Source organism: Esox lucius, chromosome 17 (genome assembly GCF_011004845.1).
Source record: "Esox lucius isolate fEsoLuc1 chromosome 17, fEsoLuc1.pri, whole genome shotgun sequence".
Lineage (NCBI taxonomy): Eukaryota > Metazoa > Chordata > Actinopteri > Esociformes > Esocidae > Esox > Esox lucius.
In genome coordinates, this window is record NC_047585.1 from 22,249,513 (window position 1) to 22,255,514 (window position 6,002).

Here is a 6,002-nt window from a genome sequence, read left to right on the forward strand (position 1 = left end):
ACACACACACACACCATACCAGATTCAATACTGTCCAACACTTTGATCTATCATTGGACATTACCTCTAGTTCTGAAGTCAGCCCTTTTCACTTTTCAACTGAAAAGGTTTTTCTTTTCTTTATGATGAGCTGATATTTAGTTCTTATTAAACCATTCATATAGCCTACACAAACGTGATAGTTTCACGTCAATATTTGACAAAAACTATTTTGTAGTGAATTCTACCATGGTTATGTGACAGGGTTGAAACAAATACAGTACCTTGACGGTTAAGGTAAGAGCTATGGCTTGGGATAGTTTTACAGCATACTCTCTTCTAAATAGTCACTATTTAGTGTTTGAAGGACCTGAACAAATTGTAGTTTAAATTATGCGATCAGCCTGAAGGAGGAATATTATTTTAAGTTGTCCCTAGTGCAGTGGCTTTCACTTGTTCCTAAAAGCCCACTCTATTAGATTAATTTTATTAGACAGGTGAAATGGGTTGGGTTTTTATCTCACTCCAATAATTAATGCACATATTTAATAAAACAACTTGACAGATTTGATTGCAATGAAAACATGTTTATTACCCAAGGTCCAGTTTTGTGACACAGTTCCAATGTATGGTTAGCGAAGGCATTTATTGTTTCCAGATAACTTAGAACCATTCTAGGACAATTTTCATGGTAAATGCAAAGCTAATAAGGTGGTTCAAAATGGTTTTAAGGAAATGGTAAATAGAAGGAATATGATATGAATGAAAAGGATGCTGTCAAAAAAAAGTAGCTGCACAACCATTTATCAAATAGCCAGTTCCAAATTACTGACAGCTTCTAGTGTGAGTTAACTGCTTACATACTGGTTATAACATGAATAGGCCTACATCTGTGGCCAGCAGGTGGCACAATACTAAATTAAAAGGACACAAAAATTTATGAAACAAAAATACTTATTTTCTGATTCATATTGGATTCATACGTGGATAAGGCACCAATCATGGCTCTTTTGACAGCAGTCCCTACAACGAACAATTACATAATCAATGATATACCAGAGTTCCCTGTAATGTACTGTACAGGTATTTACAGAATATTTGCTATAGATATAGTGTCTCATTTTGAATTTGTAAACATAATTAAAATAATTACAATAAAATAATATAATACATGAAAATAAGCATCACTACATGTTTACCAGAAGACTTTAGGAATAATATACAATTTTGCAAACCATTTACAGAACAACTGAGCACATTTTTTGTTCAGTGGTGGCCCAAATTTAGCACACCTGGTATTTTAAGTGACCGTCAGCACCATGTTTGCCACCTCTTGGTGTAGTTCATACATGCAGAATCCATTAGCAGAATTACCGCTTTACCTCAATCAGTCACCAAATCCCCTGTCTTCTGTTGTGCATTTACATTGCTTTTTTTGTTTTAGAGCAGAAGTTTCTTCTTGTGCATTCTCTTTCTGAAGATGACTACATGCACTTCAACATTCATTGTGGCAAGAGAGGCCTCTAGGTCCATTTGTTACCCAGGGAATGTTACAGACTTCTGTGAGCATCTTTCAGTCAGGTCTTGGGCTGAATTTAATAGGATGTCCAAGATAGATTGCCTGTAGTCTGGCATTTTCTCCATTTGTGTATTATTCATTGGGTGATTTTGAGCATCAACTGCTCATTTCAGGTCTTACAACAATGTTATAGTTGAGCTGTGGGAAATCCCGCTCACGTAGCCTGCATGTCTTTGGCTATGCATTTCAAATAAGATGTATATAACTAATTAGGTTATGTTTATATATTTGAAATTTGAAATTGCTTGGCAATGGTTCTGGAACGTGTTCCATAGTCATCAACAATGTGACGTTCAACATTTGCAGTGATGTTGAAACTACATTTTCTCAGATGAAAGCATTTTTGTTTATTTTAATTGCATAAATGATTGTGACGTTTAATTCATACCGGTTACTTGCTGACCTGGATAACATTTACCTGTCAGTAGTGTTGAACTGGGTAACATTTACTTGTCAGTAGTGTTGAACAGGGTTATATTTACCTGTCAGATGTGTTAAAGTTCAGTTCAAACATCCACATGTCCAAACTTTTCCAGGTGCATACATTCTGCAACACGATGAGTAAGATACAAAAACAGTTTAAAATTGTACAACGTGTGTGGGGTTAAATTGCAGCAGATGGTCAGCTATAATTTGAGGGTATTTTCATCCATATTTCATGAACCATTTAGAAATTAAAGCACATTTAGTTCATAGACCCCCATTAAGGGTAGCAAGCTTTGAGCCTCATCAGTCCCCTGGTATAGTTACTTTGAAACGAGGGTCCGTATCAGCTCCTGTAACATTCCTCCCACCACTAAGATAATGTGGTGGGCTATATCAAGCAAATTAATTGAACTTCTTTTTCCCAGGAAAGTCAATTAGGAAACCGGTTGTTATTTACAATAATGGCCAGGCAAGAGCCATAAAAAGACCTGTGGGGATGGGTATTGCAATAAAATAAACTGGAAACAAACAATGCAGAGTATACAGATGGCAATAAAAAAGCCATCCAGAAAACCATGTTGTTTTTAAAAAAAACAAGAATACAAACACCACTAAACTACTAAAGAAAAATGTTAGACAACACAGCTTGCCAGTAATGGTAAAACGTAGGCATACAGTAGCAGTAGATAAAAATAAACACAACACAGCAGGGAACAAACATGCAGACAACAGACAAAGACAATGACAAAAGGTAATATGGCAGAGGTACAATGTCCAGGCGCATCACATGGAACAGTAACAGGTGTTTTTTTAATGTGCTAGTGATTAATTCTGGGGCAGAGTGGAGTAGGATGGATGAACATTCCCATCAATTAAGTGCTCCAGCCAGCTTCTTCGTTCATTCATTTATTTTCATTTCAGCTTGCCATTGCCATACCATTTTCTTCTCAACTGTGCAAAATCTTTCTTCCATTTAATTTCATTAATACCGTATATGTGTACATGAATTTCCCTCTATGAGATTGTTGTTGGAGTTAAGTTCCATTATTGATCTATTATTACATTTCTAATCCAGCAGGGGGCAACCATCTAACATGAAAAGTGGTATTTAATTTTTTTTAAGTACAGAAGTCCTGCTTTATATATATTATTACAATATTTATTATTCCCTTATTTATATAACAACTGAAGTACCCTACAAATATATGTTTTTTTGCCATTTAGGGTAGAATATCTTTGTCATCTTTTTTACATCAATGTATTTGTTCCAGATTTTTCTGGAGAGAGAAGTTGTGATATCTGATATTAAATATATCCTGGTCAAAAGGGCTGATGGCCTTGCTAAATGGCTAAAAGACAGATTTATTTTCCACAACCTTGAAACCTCTGGGCTTGATTTTGCTATCATTTTGTTACTGGCCCAATTATTTCATACATTTGGATAAATTGTTATTGTAGATTGTATATCCACTGTATGCTGAAAACACTCACCTAAAGGATTATTAGGAACACCTGTTCAATTTCTCATTAATGCAATTATCTAATCAACCGATCACATGGCAGTTGCTTCAATGCATTTAGGGGTGTGGTCCTGGTCAAGACAATCTCCTGAACTCCAAACTGAATGTCAGAATGGGAAAGAAAGGTGATTTAAGCAATTTTGAGCGTGGCATGGTTGTTGGTGCCAGACGGGCTGGTCTGAGAATTTCTAAATCTGCTCAATTACTGGGATTTTCATGCACAACCATTTCTAGGTTTTACAAAGAATGGTGTGAAAAGGGAAAAACATCCAGTATGCGGCAGTCCTGTGGGCGAAAATGCCTTGTTGATGCTAGAGGTCAGAGGAAAATGGGCCAACTGATTCAAGCTGATAGAAGAGCAACTTTGACTGAAATAACCACTTGTTACAACCGAGGTATGCAGCAAAGCATTTGTGAAGCCAAAACACGCACAACCTTGAGGCGGATGGGCTACAACAGCAGAAGACCCCACCGGGTACCACTCATCTCCACTACAAATAGGAGAAAGAGGCTACAATTTGCACGAGCTCACCAAAATTGGACAGTTGAAGACTGGAAGAATGTTGCCTGGTCTGATGAGTCTCGATTTCTGTTGAGACATTCAGATGGTAGAGTCAGAATTTGGCGTAAACAGAATGAGAACATGGATCTATCATGCCTTGTTACCACTGTGCAGGCTGGTGGTGGTGGTGTAATGGTGTGGGGGATGTTTCTTTGGCACACTTTAGGCCCCTTAGTGCCAATTAGGCATCCCACAAATCTCCATCAACTGCAAGATGCTATCCTATCAATATGGGCCAACATTTCTAAAGAATGCTTTCAGCACCTTGTTGAATCAATGCCACATAGAATTAAGGCAGTTCTGAAGGCAAAAGGGAGTCAAACACAGTATTAGTATGGTGTATGGGCTGAAATATAAGCCACCAGAAAATTGCTAAACTTGAATAATTGCATTGAAAAACTGAATTTGAATCACATAATTTGAAATTGTATTGTTTAATTTGAATAATTGCATTGAAAAACTGAATCTGAATTTTATAATTTGAAATTGAATTTATTCGTTTGGATCCGAAGTCCAATAAAATGTGATCCTCACTGAAAATTAAACTCTCTATATATCTTCACATTCACTTCTCACAATTCAGATTCAGTTCTCAAATTCAATTTCAAGTTACTGAGACAGACATCCGGGTAGTTGGAGGATGAAGGAAGAGCAATCGAGCGCAGATCGATAGATAGCGTTCATTGGCGCATAGGACTCCTCTTGGGCAAATCAGCACATACGTTTTGGAGCATAGTACATGAAACAAGGAAGAAGCTCTTGCTTTGCCAGTGGCCGGCCTTGACCCAGAACGCCCAGACTGGTGTGACCACCATGGATTCGGCTGGGACAAATACGGTAATTACAATTTAACATATCTACGATCTTTTGTTTAACTGTCGTTAACGATATATCTGTTTTGTAGAAACAGGGGAAATTAAATTTCTCTCGACGTTGCAAACACAGTAGCTAATATCCCGGGTTTTTATGGTGGCCTACTAGCTCTGGTAACAACATCTTTGCCTGGTGTTTAGCGTTTGCCTCTTCCTCTGGTGAAAATGTTGTTGCAAACGTAACTAGTGCTAGCCGCCGCCAAGTAGACTGGTCATGTCTTCAGCGTGATTGTTTAACTACTCCTTGTGATTGTCATTGACACCGTCAGGGTATTGCTTACTGAGAGGGAGGGAGAGTAGTAAGCGTGTCTGGTCGCTGTGTTTGGCAGGTGCTAGCATAATGTAAGGCCATAAACTTCAGGGCAATTACACCATAGCACTAGCCCTATTCATTTTACTTGAATGCATAGCTAATTCCGGTTGACTTGAACACAAAAATAGCACATTTACTCTTCGAAAGAAAGCTGGCTGTTGTGGTCTATATAGTGCCTGTTGTATTAATATTTTGTTTTATATTGATATAGCTAGCCATTTACTTGAATAACTTTTTGCAATACATTTTCTTTGGAATATGGAAAACATCCCACTTTGTAATTTTTTATTTGGTAATATTTAAGTTTCCATGTAGATTTCATTATCATTGTGAGTACTTATGTACCTCTGTGCTGGTAAAGGTAAACCAAATATTCAACATGATTGTTTGCTTTCTGTCTCTGAAAAGGTGAACATCCAGAGGCGGGTGACACAGTAGGCTATCCAGGTCTCCTGTCCCCCAGGACGTTTCTCCAGTGGCTCACAGGACAGGGCCACATTCCTGTCTTACCAGAAGAGAAACTTCAGTCTTTGTGCAGTTCAACCACACCTGTGACATCCTGTATGGTTCACATACAGTTTGCTACCCAACAGTCGCTGCATGTTGTAATACAATCCACCTACCTGTTAAGCATATGCAAACTTCTACTGAGTTCAAACAAGTGATGACAGAGGCCTTCCATCTAGGGCAGGCATTTCATCAGGTTTAAGTGAAATGTTTCAGTTTCAAATATGCATATACAGGGCTGGTC